At 38.4% G+C, this 20,941-nt stretch overlaps 1 long non-coding RNA gene and 2 pseudogenes across 1 annotated transcript; 1 reads left to right on the top strand and 2 right to left on the bottom strand.

Annotated features, from left to right (window-relative positions):
- Positions 1-12,047, top strand: part of LOC137228066 (centrosomal protein of 78 kDa-like) — a 33,164-nt pseudogene extending 21,117 nt beyond the window's left edge.
- Positions 1-20,941, bottom strand: part of LOC137228067 (RING finger protein 11-like) — a 44,287-nt pseudogene that overhangs the window by 11,109 nt on the left and 12,237 nt on the right.
- LOC137228069 (uncharacterized) lies at positions 12,394-19,900 on the bottom strand. The gene is made up of 2 exons (XR_010945130.1): positions 19,703-19,900; positions 12,394-19,305 (listed from the first exon to the last, which is right to left on the bottom strand). It is a non-coding gene; the product is annotated as an uncharacterized lncRNA (long non-coding RNA).

The following is a 20,941-nucleotide window of genomic DNA, read 5'->3' as shown; positions in this document are numbered from 1 at the left end:
CTCATTCTTAAATAGAAAATAACTGTCATTTGCCTGATAGTTGAGTAAAGCTTACAACATGAGAGAGGGGAAAAAGTGTGTAAACGTATCCTGGTAGGACCGGGGACAATTTAGGGAACAAAATGATTTAAGAAAAAACCCTAATTAGTATTCTGAGGGAAATTTAAAAAGAGCTAGCAACTATAAAATAAGGCTAGGGTGTTAATTAAAAAGAGAATGGTCAGAAAGCAAGAGAGTTCTCTTGGAAATGAAAATATGGTTGCTGAAATAACTTCAGTAGGAATCTAAAAAATTTCTCATTATATAAAAAAGAAAGACACAGTGGAAAATGTGATAGCAATATGTTAAAGAGGTTGCATCTGGGAGATGCAACATGTAACTATTAGAAACTCCAGACCCAGAAAAAAAATGGAGGGAAGCTGTCAAAGGGCAACAAAATTCCCCACAGCTTAAAGTAGACATCAGGCCTCTGATTGAAAATAGTTACTCAAGTTTTGAGCATGATGAACAAGAATAGACTCACACCTAGGCACCCTTCATTATGAAACTTTAAAATACTGAAAAAATAATTTAACATAGAATAAAATACTGACAGGATACATCCATTCCAGAGAGAAAAATACTGGTCACCTAAAAAGAAAAAGTTAAAATCTGATTTTATCATACTTGTCATCAGCACCATGGATCCTGGAAGGCATGAGAAAGATACCTCCAAAGTTTTTCAGGCACATAATTTTCACCCTAGGTGTTTGTATCCAGCCAAACTATCAGTCATAAGTGGAGGCTGAAGAAGATATTTTGTACACAAAGAAATTTGAAAATTTGACCTCGTGTGCTACACCTTAAGCTATTTATAGAAATAACCCAGCAAAATGAGGCAATAAACCAAGAAGGAAGGTAATAGGGGATTCAGTGCAGAGAGCAGCTAGTCTAGATTGGAGAGGCTTCTATTGATTGTGTGATTGAGAGCTTAGAAACACCTTGAGGCATATCATACTTACTAGGTATTAGGCACTGTTGGAAGGGAGGAGGGAGAGGAAGAGGAGAAGGAACTTGAACTCCAGAGGACAAAAGGCTATACTGACATAAACCTGAAGCAAACTAAGCTATGGTTGATTTTTAACCTACTATTGGTGAGGAAGAGAAGAATCCACTTAAACTTGACACTATAGATGTCCCCCTTTTCAGCAACACACGGGGGTAATGACCACCTATCTAATTTGTTGTCCAAACCAGAACTTGTCCAAACTCCTTACACTTCAATAGTGTAAGGAGGCACTCTAATGCTGTAACATCAGGACAACAGGTATAAACTGGAACAGCCCAAGGCGGCTTGGGGTATGTGGTCACCCTGCACAAGGGCAGTGACACTGACACAGTATGGAACGAGGTGTAGTCTATACACAGAGACAGTACATCTGCAGTGGGCAATATTAATTTCATTGTAATAATGGCAATACTGTCTTGGTTTGCAGCTTTTATTGTCAACTTGCATGTAATAACAAATAACTAACCTAAACTATACTTAGTATGTATTTGCATTAACTTGGTATGTACTGAAATGTACTAGTATGTACTTAGTATATATTAGGCTCTAAGTGTTTTTGCATATATTAACTCATTTAATCCTCTGAATAGCCTTATGAGGTTGGTGCTAATATCATTCCCACTTTTGTGAAAAGGAAGCTAAGACAGGGTAGGAACTTGCCCAGGCTGTACCTAATTTAGGGTTGGATCGAGGTTTTGAGTTTAGGCTCTCTACCTGTTGTCTTAAACCTTACTCCCTACTGACTCTCAAATAACAGAAGACTTAACTGCACATAGAACAGAATATAAATTTCAACTCTGACAATGTAAAAGCTAGGTCTGGAAGGTAGACAGGAGGTAGAAAAAAGGGAAGATGGTATGAATGTCCTCATTTTACAAAGCGTGACGTTGAGAGAGTTTATAGTTGATCAACAATGTAGGTTTTTAAGTATATCACTACAAGTCAAAGAGATCATGAGCAGTGGAATAACTAATGATGACATAACTTTACTGAGCAGTGTGGACATAGGAAGAGTGTAAAGGAACTAAACCCTTACTTAGTAAAATAGAAAGTGAACAGATAATGCCTCCAGCTTAGTCAGAAAATGATCATGTAAGAGTATTACGTGGAAATGGAGAAGAATTCAAAATAACAATAGTTGGACCTCCCTGGTGTCTCAGTGGTTAATAATCTGCCTGCCAAGGCAGGGGACATGGGTTCGAGCCCTAGTCCGGGAAGATCCCAAATGCCGCGGAGCAACGAAGCCTGTGCGCCACAACTACGGAGCCTGTGCTCTAGAGCCTGCGAGCCACAACTACTGAGCCCACGTGCCACAACTACTGAAGCCCGCCTGCCTAGATCCTGTGCTCCATGACAAGAGAAGCCACTGCAATGAAGAGTAGCCCCCGCTCACCGCAACTAGAGAAAGGCTGCACGCAGCAATGAAGACCCTACTCAGCCAAAAATAAATAAATAATAATAATTAAAAAATAACAGTAGTTGACGTAAACCTCATAAAAAAGGAAATCCAAACAGCCAGTAAACACAGAAAAGTGTACGACTTCATTAAGTAATAAGAGAAAAGTGAGTCAAAACCAATGAAACTACATGCCAATCAGTTTGACAAATACATGAAGTGTGGTAGTATCAGGTATTGTAGACCTGGAGTACTATGGGAATCCTCTACCCTGCTTATACTGGAGTATAAATCGACACAACTACTTTGGAAAGCATTTAGCACTCTCCATTAACTGAATGTATATAGATAGCCTGGGACCCAGCAGCCCTCACCCCTGCCCTGTGTAAATGCACCAGAATAGCCGGTACAGCAGGATTCCTGTCCATGATTTGCATTAGCACAAACTGAAAACAAACTAAATGTCCATTAAGAGTCAAAAATTAAATAAATTATGTGTATTCGTACAGTGGGAAAACTATCAAGCAATAAAATTGAATGAACTAGAGCTACAGGCTGCAATGTGGATGAATTTTTTAAACCTATGTTGAGTGAAAGAAATAAGATAGAAAAGACTTCATATACTATGATCGTCTACATAAAGTTAGATGACAAAACTAAACTCTTGTTAGGGATGCATGCAGGTTAAAGGAAAGGATTGTCAAGAAATGAGGATGGTGTTTAACTGGGAAGAAGGAAGGAGATTGTGATGGGAAAAGGATATGGGGGGGTTTTGAGATGCTGACAAGTATCAATACTTTCAGATTCGAGTACTGATTATGTAAGTATTCTCTTTGTCACACTGACCGTTTTGTTCTGTGCACTTCTCAGTACGCATATCGTATTTTACAATTAAAAACCTGAGTAAAGAATCGGTCGCTTCTTGAGTGCTGGATGTGGGAGTGGGATGAGACTATTTCATTTTAAGCCCTTCACTACTGTTTGCATTCACATGTTATTCATTCAGCATTAATTGAACATATGCTGCGTACCATGCACTCTTCTAATTTTATATGTGTTTTAACTCATGTAATCCTCACAAGAGCTCTGTGATACGGGAGCTTATCTCCATTTTATAGATGAGGAAGTTGAGGCCTAGAGTTATAGAACTTGTCCAAGGTTATATAGCTAATGGGTAGTGCCAGGCCCATTTGCCTCAGAGAATCTGAATTTTTACAATATAATCTAAAAGAGAAATTTAATTGCTAATTATAAGAAAAAACATTGCCATTAAAGAAGATGACAAGTTTTCATCTATCCAGTTAGAGAAAAACACACAGTCTGTCTTTCACACACATACATCTTGTATTGGCAGGGATTTTCCTTATTAAGCAATTATTTATTGACCGCCTACGTTGTGCTAGGCACAGGTGCTGGGGATAAACACTTAATAAAATACACCCCCTATCTTCAAATAACTTGCACTCTACGTGAGGAAATAAGCCAACAGTTGTAGTAGAGGTTATATACCAAGTGATACATCGCTGATGGCAGTATAAAATCTCAGAAATCTTTTTTTCTTAATAGTAATCTTTTATTTATTTATTTTTATATTTATTTGTGGCTGTGTTGGGTCTTCGTTTCTGTGTGAGGGCTTTCTCTAGTTGCGGCGAGCAGGGGCCACTCTTCATCGCAGTGCGTAGGGCTCTTCACTACCGCGGCCTCTCTTGTTGCGGAGCACAGGCTCCAGACGCACAGGCTCAGTAGTTGTGGCTCACGGGCTTAGCTGCTCCGCGGCATGTGGGATCTTCCCAGACCAGGGCTTGAACCCGCGTCCCCTGCATTGGCAGGCAGATTTTCAACCACTGCGCCACCAGGGCAGCCCCAAAATCTCAGAAATCTTTTGGAAAGAAGTTTGGAGATAGGTACCTCAGAGCCTTAAAAATGTTCATTTGCTTTGACCTCAAACTCATTTTTATGGATTTCTTGCAAGAACGTTATTCTCAATACAGAAAAAAGCTTTCATGCGTAAAAACGGTTATTTTGTCTTATAATATTGAAAAGTTGGAAAGAATTTAAATGTGTAAAGTGGTTAACCAGTAAACCCACTCAGTGGAATATTCTGTAGCCCACACAAAAAAATCTAGGTTATGAATCCCCTAATTATATGAGAAATGATTGATTTCAATGTTAAATGGAGAAAAGGTGAACCTAAAATTTGATATCCAATATGATGGGAGCTTTGTCCCAGAAAAATCACCCTAGCCAGTGTACAGAAGGGAGGAAGAGAGAGCAGATGACAGGAAGGAAAATTATTCCAAAGCCTTATCATTAGTCTTACCTAAGTAATAGAATATCAAGCAATTTTACTTTCTAACTTTTTTGCTTCCATATTTCCATGTAAGGGGCATGAATTACTAATACTTTGTGGGAGGAGGGTACACTTTTTCACAAAAATTTAACACTGTGTTCTAATTCCCTCCACTAGAGGGAGAAACTATTTCATGTAATTGCACTTTGATGTGCTATTTAGAACCAGTCAGAAAGTTTTACTCTACTTTCCTGTGGTGAGGGTTTTTTTGTTTGTTTGCTTATTTGTTTAGAAATTCTTTGAAATCGGTTTTAGAAGATTTATTAAACCATTATATTGAAAGTAGAGGAATTTTGCAGTTTTTCCCCCTTTTTCCCCATTGAAAACTTGGCTGGCTTTAGTCATGAAACATTAAAGAATTTGAAGTTCTTAGACTGTCAGTTTTTTAAACATATGATCTGAATATAAAAATATATGTTCATTGAGTAAATTTTTGAAAACAATGGACAACTCATTGAAGGAAATAAAAGCCACCTCTGCATGTACACACACCTAATCTGCTCTTTTGTCTGAAAAATGTATGAAAAATATTTTGTCTTATCACTAAATACTCTTCTGCATCAGAGAATTTGATTAAGCTTATGCACCATCTCCCAGGAAAAACGCAGAGATATATTTTGAATGTAGAACTCCTGAAGCCCATTCATTAACTCTGGTTGAGACCTGTTGTCATTATTTTCTTAGTGGCTTCATAGCACATTCCTTCATATGGTGAGCTGTTTTTGTTTAAACCAATCCTAATTTGGAGGCTCTTAGCTTTCTTCTAGGGTTTGGGTATAAACAATCTTATGACATCATGTTGGTAGATAAATCTTTGCCCACATCTTTGATTTCCTTAGGGTAAACCCCTGATGTAGGACTGTTGTTAGGTACTAAAAGCTACTCTCCAGAAAGTGATACCAGCTCCTCTCCCAATGATGGCACATAATAGAGTTCCTCATTCTTTAAGTGATTGTTCAAAGCAGCTAAAATGTATAAATATACCGTACTGTTTTCATAAGTGTAGGTATTCTGATTGTTTATCGCTGCATAGGAGACCACCCTGAAACAGTGGCGTAAAACAATGAAAATCGTTTGTTTTGTTCACGAACCTGGAAGTTGAGTAGAATATTAATTCTTTTACTGCACTCTTACTGACTGAAAACAATACCTATTTGACTAGCTCACAGTTCTGTAGGTCAGAAGTCCAGGCACAGCGTGACTGCGTTTCCTGCTCAGATACACACTGGAACATGTGGGTTCCCTCCCAAGAGTGTTAAAGCATGTGAAATTTAAGTGTAAGACACTGAGCCCCAAATGTTGGATGTTCACCATAGTTTGTGTGGGTCACAGAGCTGAAATCAAGATGTCAGTCAGGCTGTGTTAGCATCCAGAGGCTCTGGGAAAGAATGCCTCCAGTCTTCTTCGGCTTGTTGGCATAATTCAGATTCTGCAGTTGCAGGACAGAGGTCCCCATTTCCTTGCTGGCTGTCAGTCGGGGGACAGTCTCAGGTCCTAGAGGCCTCTCGCTTGCCTTCCCTGCCGCAGCATTGGACTTATTCAGAGCCAGCAATGGAGAGTCTCCCTCTTGTCCCTTTTGAACTTCAATTCAGGAAGAGTTCAGGTCCTTTTCATAGGGTGCCTGAGTAGGTCACATCCACCTAGAATAATCTCCCTATCTTAAAAAATCAACTGATTTTGAACCTTAATTCCATCTGCAAAATCCCTTCATTACAGCACCTAGATTTAGAGTTTGATTGGATAAGTGGAAGGTTTGTGTACTTCAGTAAGTAGGAATCTTGGGGGCTCTGTTAGAATTCTGCCTATTGCAAGCAGTGTCCCCACTTCAAGGAGCGAAGTGTCTTAGTTCCTGAAACTCCTAAGGGAGTTTATCAGTGTTCATTTTATTTCAGTGCCCTTGGTGAATGGGAAGACTACCACCTCTGTGAACAGGAATGGCACCCAGCTTCCTGAGTCCACAGTGTGGCTCTGCTACTTAGTGGTGTGACCTTGGCTGTGCTGCTCTACTTATTCTACTTCTCTGCCTCTTGTTTCCCTCATCTGGAAAATAGGGCTTCCCTGGTGGTGCAGTGGTTGAGAGTCCGCCTGTCGATGCAGGGTTCGCGCCCCGGTCCGGGAGGATCCCACATGCCGCGGAGCGGCTAGGTCCAAGAGCCTTGGCCGCTGAGCCTGCTTGTCCGGAGCCTGTGCTCCGCAATGGGAGAGGCCACAACAGTGAGAGGCCCGCGTAATGCAAAAAAACAAAAACAAAAACATGGAGTTAGTGATCGTTCTTTCCTCATAGGGTTTTTTGTTTTACACATTTATTTTATTTATTTATTTTTGGCTGCGTTAGTTCTTCGTTGCTGCTCGCGGGCTTTCTCCAGTTGCGTCGAGCGGGGGGCTACTCTTCGTTGCAGTGTGGTGGCGTCTCTTATTGCAGAGCACAGGCTCTAGGCGTGCAGGCTTCAGTAGTTGTGGCACGTGGGTTCTAGAGCGTAGGCTCAGTAGTCGTGGTGCACGGGCTTAGCTGCTCCGTGGCATGTGGGTTCTTCCCGGACTAGGGCTCGAACCCGTGTCCCCTGCACTGGCAGGTGGATTCTTAACCACTGTGCCAGCAGGAAAGCCCCCTTTTAGGGTTTTGATGATTAGATTATTTCATACCCAGGGAACTCCAGGAACAGTGCTTGACTGTGAATTGCTTTAAAAGTGATTACTTTTTAAAAACATGCTTTTGAATCTGCAATTAGGCAATTCAGGTGTGTTAAGCATGTTCATTAATAGGACTTCCTGCTGTAAAGAGAGCCACAAATAGAATTTTTCTTTCTTGGTCTTAACTTCTTATTTCTGACTTACTATGTTATATGCATATGCCTTTTATGGTGGGCTGCCACAAATTTATGTTGGGAAGAGTGGAATTTAAATAAATCTTACCTATGCTAATTTGATAGATTTTGATAATTCATTTCACTAGCATGGTATGATATTACCAGTAGCAGACTAAAATCTGAGTTCACTTCTGGCTCTGCCCCTAAATCCTGATGAGACCAATAGCTGGAAAGGCTTTGGGATATTATACTATGAATTAGTTATAATATTGACTCTGTTTGTTTAGGAAAACCTGGAGGAGTGACTAAAGCAGTTAAAGGAGGAAAGAGTAATAAGACTGAAGGCTGATAAACGAGTCAGTGAGGTAAACAAGTTTCTTCTTCTGCTTTAGAGAGTGTTTTGGTTTTATTTTGATTTGATTTTAAGCCATATACACATAATTTGTAAGCTTTAAAACTGTAATATGTTGCAAATTGGTTGTGTAATATGGACTTTTGCATTTACTGGTATTTAGTGATCATATGATCTATATTCTGGAAAGCATGTTTTTAAAAATGTGAAAATCTGGTTTTGTTATGTGTGTGTGTGTGTGTGCGCATGCGTGCTTTTAGATGACATTAGCTTATTTCCTGTTCATGATTCTTTGATTCAAAAAGGCACTTTTTGTGCATATACTGTACACGATGAGACTCTCCTGGCAATGAATTAGGAAAGTGAATCATTTAAATAAATTTAAGATATTGGAAAACTTCTGAGAATGCAATGAAAGATAAAAATATATACTATGAGAATTACATTAGGGAATGTGCATGAAAGCAGGGCATAATCTAAAAAGTTCTATCTAAATATAATTTATCACAGGGTGAGTGTAGGGAGGAATTTTTGAAAGTGCATCCATTGGATTGGCGGACACTCATTCAATAAATGTTTAGCACCTGCTCATGTAAGGCACAAGGGGCATCATGAACATTAATGGCCTTTCTGAGAAATACTAGAGTTGAGCTTACAGGGGGTTTTAAGTGCATAGATGATGAGCGGAAGGGGAAGAGTGCACAGGGGGAATATTTTCAAGAAGCCAAAGAAAATATTGGTGATTGTACATTTAATAAATTGGGTTGGGTATGATTTAGGACTTTTAAACGTAAGCATTAGATATTTTGCTCACTAAAGTTAATTCTTAACATTCAGCAGAGTTGTAATATGTTTTATTCAAATCAGATTCTATATTTCATTTTCTAATTTAAGAGAAACTTAAAGCAGGTAATTTTCTAATGTGGAATGAGGCTCCATTATGAATTGAACTAGTTAGAAATGTGATCTTTTGTGAAAAATCATTAATAAAACAATAACTTTGGTTTATTTATATACCACCTAAGTGTTTATATAGGAAACTTTGTTGGGTGCCTGTGGGTTTTGGTTACTGTGTGATATGGTCTCTGTCTTTACTGGTGGAAAGTTAGGTTAATTACAAATTAATTACATTTTGAGTGTTTTAGTTTTGTTCCTTGGAAATAGGCAAGACTACTTCTGACGACAATGAGAAAAAATCATGTCAGACATTTTTAGCCTTCTTTTATAGCTGGAACATGAAAATGCCCAATTAAGAAATATGAATTTCTCTTTGTCTGAAACCCTTCATGCCCACTCATTGACAAGCTTGATCCTGGGTGATGCAGGTGTTTTGGGCAGCATTGAGAATTCTTTTCAGAAGTTCCAGGCTTTCTTGGATGTCCTTAAAGATGCTGGGTTAGTTCATTTCTCTCCATGGCCGTTCTTCTCTTTGCGACTATAATGGTAGTTTGCTGAGGAACTGGAGCAATTTTCATCACTTCCGTGGCCATATTTAGTGTAATAATAGGTAATATAGTTGACTTTTTAAAATGAGGAATTAAATTTGTTAAGAAATGCAAATAGGGAAGCCTGCTTTGGTAGAGTGGGGAGCTCATTATAAAAGAGTAACCTGTAGATAATTAGTAGGTGTAGGTTTTTGTAAGGACTAAATTGAAGGCAGTTTTCATTGAAAGTATTCGGGAATGCATAAGAATTTTCCTATCTTTCACTTATTTTACTTGTTTGATAAGTCTGAATTAAAGTTATTTTTGCCTTAGACGTAAAAATTATTATTAATCTGCAGTGGTTCTCAACTGGGAGCAGTTTTGCTGGAAGAGGGAGGTGGAGATGGATAGTTGATGGAGTGGTGTTTTGTCAGTGAATGAATTGGTGTTGGTGTTGGGAAGGAAGGAACAAACACATTCTTGGAAACTGGAGGAAAGGTGGTAAAGAAGTGTGGGAATAGAGGTGTGACAGGCAGTGGACGAAATGCATGGTACATGTTGAAGCTCCTAGTGAGACAGTGGGATGTGTCTTAGAGGATGAATCTGGAAAGGGCTGAGATTTTGGGGGAGAGAGAGGCTTGTCTGGAGTAGGATGTTGGCTTTTAAGAGTTTTAGAAGTATTTCATGATTGTAGGTCTGGGGAAATCTAAACTGCTCTTATGTGATTATAATAACCTTTGTCTTTTCTCCTTTTCTCCTCTGGTCCAGGCTTGGGCAGCTGGCCACAATGGCTGGTACAGATCAGTCAGATTTTCATTTACTATCGTCCCTAGATGAATTCTACTGTTAGTAGTCCATGTAAAGAAGAAAAGGGACTTGAAGAAGAAAAATCAGAATCAAAACAGGGTGCCCCAGGACAAATGAAAAATATCCAAGTAAGTGGACAGAACAGCACTTAATGATTCTAAGAGTGATTAGCAAAAAGGAAATGACCAAGTCAGGGAGAAAACAATAATGATCAATCTCTAATAGTTCACATGCTCAGGAGCTAGAAGACTCTGGAATCCTTTCCAAATCTGAGATTAGTAAATGTTTGCCCATTTCATGATACTGTATTGTTGTAAATAAGGAGACTGGAAGTTCTTTCAAAATTTATGAGTTAAAGCAAACTATCCTTAATGAAGAAAGAAAACATTAGAGAAAATATTCCAGATTGTAAATTATATAAATGTCTATTCTATTCATATTTTATTTAGGTTTCTATTTGTATCAGTCAGCTTACAATGAAGGAACACTAATGAAGGTACACATACTGATATAATTTTTAAAATAAGTAATCCAGACATAGCTAATAGGTAACATATTACAGTGACTCACCTGGTTATGGGAATGGGAGGGGAAAACCTGTCAGCTTTTCCTCTAGCCTTACTTGGAGCCCCCATCAACCAATCTCAGACTGGTCTTGGGAACTGACAGCTTGAGAACACAGTCTGGTCACAAACTATATACTATTTGCATGTGCCTGGAGGATAGAAGAGAAATTAATTATCTTACAGAATAGGGTTTTATTTTTAGTGAGGGAAAGGAAATGGGTAATAACTACCCCAGTCACCAAAGTCTGAAAATGTAGCGGATATACCCTTGGATATAGCTAGGTTAAGCTGAGATCACTTGGCAAGATATAATTTGAAAAAAACTGGCTCTGAAATCTGAATATTGACTGTGTTAATAATAAGATCACAGAGTAACACTGAAGTTTTGAACTCTACTTTTTAATGGTTGGCTTTGTTCATCACTGAATTTTTGTCTTGTCTTTTGTTTTTCCATCCAGTTTCAGAAAATTACAGGTGATGCTAGGATTCCTTTGCCTCTCGACTCCTTCCATGTCCCAGTGTCTACTCAGGAGGCCTTAGAAACTTCCAAAGACAACCTGGGGGTCCCAGTCACAGAGCAGCGGCAGGAGTCTTTTGAAGATTTCATTGCTAGAACATGTTCTCCCTTCAGCAGACATCATTTCTGGAACTGGAAGTCAAAGAAAAGAAGAGGAATTATCTAGAAATAGCAGGTCTTCTTCAGAGAAAATGAGCAAAGCAGGTGAATATACCAAAAAATACTCTGCTAGGAAACAACCTGGGAAGGACCTGCATTCCTGCTCTGACTCACCTGTAAAGCGGAAAAGCAAAGGAATTGGGCAAAATAATTCTTTGGTTAATAAACCAATTAAAAGTGAGTCTTCGAAAAAACATTTCTGTTAAGAAAGAGAGTAGAATAGTGACTTTCATCAAAGACAACTAAAAGTAAACTCAATCTACTAGAACATTCTGAAAGTGATACTCCTGGATGTGACTGTGAATTTCAAGAAAGCATCCATACTCTATCACGCCTAACATAGGTCTAAATCTTTTAAAATTATGTTTTTGCCTTCAAATTTTAATAAATTACTTATGTTTTTATTATAGCATATGGTGGTTTCAGTTACTTGACTGGAAGCCATTAGAGAAAGATTTATCTATACTTTTTAATTATAATGGAAGTTTTGGTGTACTTTTCCTTGTGACACTTTGCACCATTCATTCAGCTAGTGTTTACTGAGGGCTTCATATGTACAGTACTTTTCTGGGTGCTATTGCTTTCAGCAGTGAACAAAATAAAGCCTTTACTCTCCTGGAACTAGCACTCTGTTGGGAGAAAACATAAACAACAAAGCAGGGTAAGGGTTAAAAAGAGATGGGAATAATAAATGGAATAGTTTTACCATTTGGTTAAATGTCTGTCAAACTATTATAAATCACATGGCCAGAAGCCATTGAGGTATTTTAATTCACAATAACCAGAGAGCCTCAAACATTTACCAAGGCACTTAACCGTGTTTATGGATTACAGCAACGCTCTGAGGTAAGGAACTGTTACCATCCCCGTTTATAGATGAGGAGTCTGAAGAGATATTATGTGAGTTGCCCAGAATTACACAGCTGTAAGTAAGTGGGAAGCTGCGATGTGACCCGAACACATGCTCTTTTTTTTTTTTAATGTATGGACTTTATTATGTTTCATTTGTTTCTGATTTATGTGAATTTTTTCTTTAAAGATGTTTTTTGATGTCGACCATTTTTAAAGTGTTTATTGCATTTGTTACAGTATTGCTTCTGTTTTATATTTTGGTTTTTTGGCCGCAAGGCATGTGGGATCTTAGCTCCCCCACCAGGGATCGAACCCTCACCCCCTCCATTGGAAGGTGAAGTCTTAACCACTGGACCACCAGGGAAGTCCCCCTTATGTGACTATTTTTATGGCTATTTTTAAAATTTTATTTTTTATTGACGTATAGTTGAATTACAGTGTTGTGTTCATTACTGCTGTACAGGAAAGTGACTCAGTTACACATTTATATACACTCTTTTTCATATTCTTTTCCATTACGGTTTATCACAGGATACATAGTTCCCTGTGCTCTACAGTAGGACCTTTTTGGTTTTTTTAAAATACATCCACCTTTTTTAAAATAAATTATTAATTTTTGGCTGCATTGGGCCTTCGTTGCTGCACGCAGGCTTTCTCTACTTGCGGTGCGCAGGCTTCTCATTGTGGTGGCTTTTCTTGTTGCAGAGCACGGGCTCTAGGTGCATGGACTTAAGTAGTTGTGGCATCGGGCTTAGTTGCTCTCTGGCATGTGGGATCTTCCCGGACCAGGGCTCGAACCCGTGTCCCTGCATTGGCAGGCGTATTCTTAACCACTGCGCCACCAGAGAAGTCCCATGTAGGACCTTTTTGTTTATCCATCCTGTATATACACCAGTTTGCATCTGCTAATCCCAAACTCCCAATCCAATCCTCTCCCACTCCCTCCCTCTTGGTAACCACCAGTCTATTCTCTCTGTCCTTGGTTATGTTTCTGTTTCACAGATAGGCAGAACCCAAGCTCTTAATTACTTTGTTATCCTGTTTCCTTGTTAAGAAGAGAAGAAGGGTTTAAGGAAGGGACTGAGAGAGAAGGCAGTGAGCACTAGAAGTGCAAAACAGTGGGGCTGTCAGAAAGCACACCTGTCTCCTTCCCCCATCGTGAGCAGAATTTTTAAACGGCAGAGTATGTAAGAGTATGTGATGACACATCTCTGGATTAAATTATGTCTCCCTGGTAAAACATGTACGGATGAGTCTTTAGTTCATTCAGACTGAAAGGTGAGAGCAGAGAACAGCTGGAGTGTCAGATTTCTTCTAGAAGTTCCTGCCTGATTGTTACTAAGAGGGCTACTACAGTACTAGTTAGTTCATTCGTCATGGATTAGGTGTTAGAGGAGTGAAACAATGAGCAAGATGTAGCGTTGGCCCTTTAGCAGTGGAGTGAGAGGGGAAGACACACAGCAGATGTCTCATCCTGCACATGACATGCTGTGATGGGCATATTCAGGGCGTTTGGTCAGTGTTTGTGGAAGAAGAGGGGGAGCTGTGAGGCAAAGAAAAGTTATCGAAAGAGGCAGTCGCTAAGCTAAGTCTTAAAGGACTCGTGAAAAACTGGTGAGTCAGCCGGTGAAGGGAAAGGACACTCAAGGCAGAGAGGATAGCGGAAGTCCAGAGCCATGAGTGTGCGAGGGCTGTGTTACGGAGCCACAGGCACAGGCTCTGCAGGATCAGTGCAGTGTCACCAGGCAGTGGCAAGTGCCCCTAAAGGAGACCGCGAGGAGGAGGAGGAGAGCGGGTCTTAACCACCCATGTGTGTGGAGCTGGTTTCCTCAGAAAACAGCTAAGAATGGAAAGGACAAGTTCAGGTGGTATTTTAGACCACTGACGTCAGTATGGATGAGGAATTTGAAGAAGCCTGGAGACAATTACGCCCCACTCTTCTGAGGAGCAGTGTTTTTTATTTTCAAGTGGGACTTTCACGCTGCCACCTCCTCTCCTGTCCCTACTGAAAAGTTTATAGGCCGGCAGAAGGGAGAACCTGGCTTAAGTAAAGTTAATCAGGTTTCTTTACTGTACATCTCCTCGGGGCTGCTGCAAGCTAGTGTTCATTCTGGATTGTCACAGCAGGCGCATGGTACACAGCCATCCTCAAAGCTATTTGACTCTAGTGTCCTTTTTTAACAGAAGTGTCTAACAACTGGTTCCACCAAACAGCAATTTGGTAACTTCTAGACCAGGTAATAGCAAGAAGAAAGGGGTCTGAAATAAGGTATAGACGAAGGGAGGAAATAAGTTCTAATTGTATTTAGGAAATTACAAGCAAGACTTGATCTTGGGAAGTAAGGAAGAAGTAGGAGGCGGAGGCTGAACCCCCATCTGTGTGACTAAGGTTGGGTGGTGGTATCATTGAGTTTGGAAATAGGGGATAAAGAACTGAATTGGGAAAAAGACTTTAGTTCTGGACATGTTGAATTGTAAAGCACCTATAGAATTCAGGAGACAGACTGGTAGATAACTGGACATGCACGTGAAGACATGGAAAGATAAAAATTTGAATGTCATCAGCACATATCAGCAGTCATTAAAATCATGAACATGGATGAGATTTCAGAGAATTGTGAGTACTGACAACGTTTAAGTAATAAGCAGAGAAAGAATTCTGGGAAGGAGTGAGGTGATAAAGTTTCAAGAAGGAGGAAGTAGATGACAGTGCCATCCTTCAGAGAATGTGAGTGTCCATTGGATTTGGGCAGTTAGGTCCCCAGTGACCTTAGAGCAGTTCAGTGAAGTGGTGGACAAAAAGCCAGATGGCAATAAATTGAGGGTGTAGGGCTGCCTGTGGGGGCCAGGCGGGGCTAGTGAAGACAGTGGGAATAGGCTACTCTCAAGGAGTTTGGATGAAAAGAGAACATAATTAGCAAAAAAGAATTTTTTAGAATGAGAAGGACTTATATTTTATATGTTGAAATGAAGGAACCGATAAAGGAGATCCTGAAGATGTAGATAATGATTTAGAGAATTGGGGAAACATGGACATATGAATAAGAAAAAAACCTTGCACAGTATATAAAAATCACTTGTATCCTTCGAGTTGGATGGATACTGGTAAGTTTGGGAGGAAATAAACATAAGAAGAGATAGAAGTTAAATGAGTTTATACTGATAGCCTCAGTTTTCTTTGACCCAGATTTTTCAGACACACATATATACACATACATAATTACAGTTTTAAAATTCTTTCATAGTTACATGTTTTATTAATCACGTCTGAGAAAAGTCATTGATTTTCATTTTGTACCGCATTATCTTGTAAGGACAAGATACAGTGACAACTTCCAAGCGTTTTGCATATCAGAGCTGAAACAAAGTATCTCCATAATTGAATTTTCACTTATTTGTAATAAATTTATCCTTAGGAGGATACTTTCATAGTGTTTGATCACAGATGAGTTTGGGCATTGCTGTCACTCAATAATGTTAAGCATCTGTCAGGCTCTCTCCTATACTATATATTAATTTTTTCTCTGTGAAGCAAATATTTATTGGCAGCCTGTGGGAATAAAATACACCTAGGTCCTCTTTCCTTGGTATATTCACAAAAGCCTCTGAAACTAAATTTCCAAGTCAGGCCATACTAAGTCCTGGCATAATAAGTTTTCATCGTTAACAGTTTTTTTGTGTTTGTGGGGGTTTTTTGTTTTTATTTTTTTGAAGCAAAGATAAAACACTGTCTTAACTCAGTAGTTGTCCATTGATTAATAAATCTGAGAAGACATTGATGAAACATGGTATTTTGAATATCCTTTCCACAGCATAGGTAATGGGCCATCCTGAAACTCTGGTGAGATGCTTATCATTTTCAGATTTTGGAGTGGCAGAGAAAACCCTATTATACCTTGAATTATCACTGGAAACATGAATTCAGCCAAATAAAAACAGTGCCTCTACCTACTGAGGTTGTCAATTTCCATCTTAACAAAAGTGAACATTTCTCCTTTAGATTAAAATCAAGAAAATCTCCTCTGTCCAGGATTCAATAATGGGGTGCAAGAAAGAGGCAAACTGAAGGTATTCCCTCTTTCCACCTGAACAGTGAATTCATTCTGATAGCAAATATTTGTTATGATTCTGCTATGGCCAGGTGCTTTATTGTGTTTAGAGATCAAGTTACTGTTCATTCTTGGTAAGTAAGAAAAATCCATGTTTTAGGACTCTGAATAGTAACTTTATATATATATTAAAAATAAATATATATATTATATATAATATATATTCCACCTATTCAACAAAATTGTAATTTTCATCATCTCTTACTAATGATGAACTGTATTCACTCTTTGGAAAAGGCTTATAGGGAATTAAAGTCTCCATATACTTTCTAAATAAGACCATAGAAACCAAATTCTCAACTGGGAACAAACTTAGGTTTTGCTATGAAGGTTTATGCTTGCCTGGCCTTAGAGTGGTTGGCCAGGAACTCAAGGTGGAGTTTTTTTCCTCTAAGTTACTTTTTCACTGATGCCACCCGGAAAAAATTTGGAGGGAGTATTTTTTGAAATAGCTTTATCTCAGTAACCCTTTAAAAATGCTTCAGGGTATGGGGAACATAACTGTCAAAATGTTCAAGCAACTCTTGTGGATTTAAGTGTAATTGATCAGGAGTAATACAGGAAGGAGCTGGGTACAAAAGACCTGAGGCTATGTCATGTATTGTTTTTGGCTTATTGTACAAAACAGAGAAAGTCTTATACACTCAGGCAAGTTCCCCTACTGTTCTCTCCTTTTAGTAGAAATAAAAGACAGCTAGTTTCTCAATAGCAGCATTCTATCCTTAAGTGGGTACACAGTGATATTCTAATGGTCTCTGGAGCAGAGAATAATTCCGTGGCAGCTCTGACCTCCAGTCACCAGGTTCTCTGTAACTTAGTCTTTCATGGCCAAGGACTATAATCATTATTGTATTTAGCATCTCAAAATTGAAAGGATTCCATGGACAACAAAACAGTAAGTGATTTCATGAAGTGTTTTAGTATGCATAAAATAAAAAACTATAAAAATACAAATCATCAGTAACACTTTTTCTTTCCGGAGAACTATATTCAGAAATTAATGTAAGCACCTAAGGTGCGCATGTGTGTTTTTTCACCCATGATCATGTTTGTGTGTGTGTGCATTCCACTGCTACAGGAGACATGCAAAATAATATCAGATTTGCTACTATATGAAGTACTGGTTTCTCCCAAGAACTGTACGCTCGCAGGGTTTGTTCAGGAAGGTGAGTGCCCTACCACCACATCGCAGTCAGATCTCATCACCTTCGGCAGGAATAATTTATAGTTTAACCTTACATGCAGGCATATTAAATTAGTATTACTCCTCAGAACTTGCTTATTAATAAAACAAACTGAATTAGCCACTGGAGAAATCATGTTTGGAAATTCAATGACAATTTTACATTTTTCATAAAGGCTCAGAAATATTATTGCAGAGCAGGTGGTACAGAAAACTGTGGTCGAATTTGACATTCATTAATAATTGAAGTGTGGAACGTAACAGGTGAAAATTGATACTGATTTCTTTCCTCTAATATTGGGAAGAGTTCTAAAAGGTAAATAAAATGCGATAACAAGACATATCAAGTCTCACTGATTTCTTTGATCACCTCTTCCCCACATATCACTCCTTCGCCTACCATGTTTTGAATAATTCAATGCCCATAGTCTTTCCATTTCAGTGCATTATAAAACACACTCAAGCTGGGTTTCAATCATATTAGACTGAAAGCTGAACTTTTTATGAAGGATTATTTAAAAACAAATGCGTCTTGAGCACAACAGCCTTTGAAACCAAACAATCCTAGGAATTCAGTAAGGAAATGTCAACACTATGAAGAACTTTTGGATTCAGAAAATTCTGTAACCCTACTTGATGTATGTTAACCGTATCAATATTAACAACCTTCTGCTTGATTTCAGCACTGATTTGAGAGCTGAGTTACTACTGGTCTTGTATTTTAACTAGTTGTGAAAGCACTGAGAGAATTGTTCTCGTGTTGAACTTGACCTGCCTCTGGGAATGCTCTCTGTTCTATCCATCTTGGAAAGCTTTATGCAAGTGCATTTCTCTGCCTTCCTTCTTCTCATCTGCACCCCTTGGGAAAACAAAAGATGCTCAAATATAGATGTGAACACTGCAGATGCTCTGTTTGGCAATGGTGTCTTTCAGCTTCCCAATGAAAAATTATATTGCTGACCACCCATTTGACTGAAAAGTGACTCATTTTTCTGACAGATATCTGGCTTGAGATGCCAAAAGTAATAGGTCATTTCAAATTTCCTTTTTAATTTTAAGTCATAGCTTTGTGTTGCAACACTACTTGTTCAAAAGTTAGATCATAAAGTTCCTTCCTATGATCTCCAAATAATCAAAATGTTCTTCAATAGGCTATATTAAAAGCAAGCGGAATATTCCTAATTATCAATCTTTCTCTTGAGCCATATAGTTCTTGTAATTTCAAGGAAGAGAAACTCAAATGTAAAGTGTTACAATAGCCAAGCCTACCAGCACTGTTATCTAACCATTCAGCAATTTTCTCTGCCAAGTCACTCTGAACCTTAGACTACGACTGAGAATGTGTTTTTAATTAATTTTTAAGGTTCTCCTCTTTTGAGTTAAAAAATCGTCACAATTTTTATAAGTAAAATTAAAGAAAAAACAAAATAGAACATCTGAGATATTTCCATTAGGCATTATCTATATATAAACACATATATATACATAATTTTAATATCTATACATATATAAAGGCACTGGGATAAATCTCCATCTTCTGTGTCAGTGGCACATAGGTCCATTATCTTAGGAATAGGGAACTCCTTTCACAATGGAAGTGAGGAAATAGGCTGGACCATCCTTGAATATAATCCATGAAGCCACCATCTAAGGTCGTCTGGATCTTGGTTCCTTCTAGCAATCTACTACTCCAACAATGTGTAGTTCATCAAATTCAGGTCTTTCTGAAGCCAGGCTAGAAATACAAAGTGAGGTGGACGACTAAGGTAACTGACCAAAAAGGAGGAAAGGAAGACAAGCAAAACAATTTCCCAATTTCATTTTTTCCCATATTCTCTGTGCTTGACAAGGGAAAAAATATTCGGGTCTGAGTTCCTCTCATTCTTAGCCATTGTTGGTTCAAAGTCTGAGAAAAAAAAAAAAAAGGTAAAAACGAAAATATGGAGTCCAGAATTCCGTTAGCTCTCTTGCATGTCATATCACAACTTAAAAGGCCTTCCAAAATGGAGGGATAAACTTTTAAAAATATAGCCCAATCTTTTCAATCTAAACAAGTAAACACTAAAAATATATTTTAGAAATCCAGCAAACACACTAACCACAGTCAAAGCAAAGGAAGGCTTATGGCTTACCAAATGACAGTGGCTGTCTACAAGAGAGAGAACGAGAATACTCCAAAATTCTATCTGACCTGGCAGAGCTCAGCACAGCTACTCTTCTTCTTTCCTAAAATCAAGGCATAAAGAAATTGAATAAAACTTGCCAAAATGTCACCCAGTGCCTCCAAAAGCAGATTAAAGAAGGGAGTGTCCAGAAATCAGGATGAAGAAAACTACTTAGAGAAGCCCTGTCTCCTATCAGTGGGCCACCAGGGTTTATCTGGGTAATAAAATGATAATAGTTCTTTTTGTCATCTTTTTATAATTTATACATTTAAATTTCAGTCAACATTTTAAAAATATCCAATCAGAATGACAGGCATTTCCAGAAGTATCAGTTTTTTTTAATCCTCACCCTTTTACAAATGTGAAAACTGAGGCTCAGTATAGCTGTCAAGGGATTTTCCTAAATCATTGAAGCTGTAAACCTGGTACCAAAGTCTAAATCAGTTTCTCATTTTATCTTGGCTATCTTCTTAAAATTCTGTTTAGGGACATGGGGAGGGGGAAGGGTAATCTGGGACGAAGTGAGAGAGTGGCATGGACACATAGACACTACCAAATGTAAAACAGATAGCTAGTGGGAAGCAGCCAAATAGCACAGGGAGATCAGCTGTGGGCTTTGTGATCACCTAGAGGCGTGGGATAGGGAGGGTGGGAGGGAGACGCAAAAAGGAGGGGATATGGGGATATATACATACGTATAGCCGATGCACTGTTATACAGCAGAGACTAACACAACATTGTAAAGCAATTATACTGCAATAAAGATGTTAAAAAATGTATATAAGAAAGCTATACTATAAAATAGATACAGTGATAATATATCTGAGAGGTGGAATTATGGCTAATTTTTATTTTTTTAATCTATTTTTGGATTATTCAATTACATGATTTCTCTATAAAGAATATGAATCTCTTGTGTAATAAAAGTTACTCAAAAACAAAACAAAACAAAACAATTCTGTTTAGGAAGAGAGGATAGAATGAAGGTTTGAGCATAGAAATCATTCTGGAAATCACTGAAGATACTGGGCCTGTAGTGCAGTTTCATTTGTAGTGGGTTTGGCTTACATTCTTATATTTAGTTTTATTTCTATACAACTATCAAAGAAGGAGAAAGAAGTTGGGTAATATTTGCATTTGCAACTAATCAAAGCAGAATTGCTTTTAGCTTTAACAAAAAGATCGTTCTGTGATCTCTGATTAACA

This window comes from Pseudorca crassidens, chromosome 7, assembly GCF_039906515.1.
Source record: "Pseudorca crassidens isolate mPseCra1 chromosome 7, mPseCra1.hap1, whole genome shotgun sequence".
Lineage (NCBI taxonomy): Eukaryota > Metazoa > Chordata > Mammalia > Artiodactyla > Delphinidae > Pseudorca > Pseudorca crassidens.
This window is presented reverse-complemented; position numbering and strand designations above follow the sequence as displayed.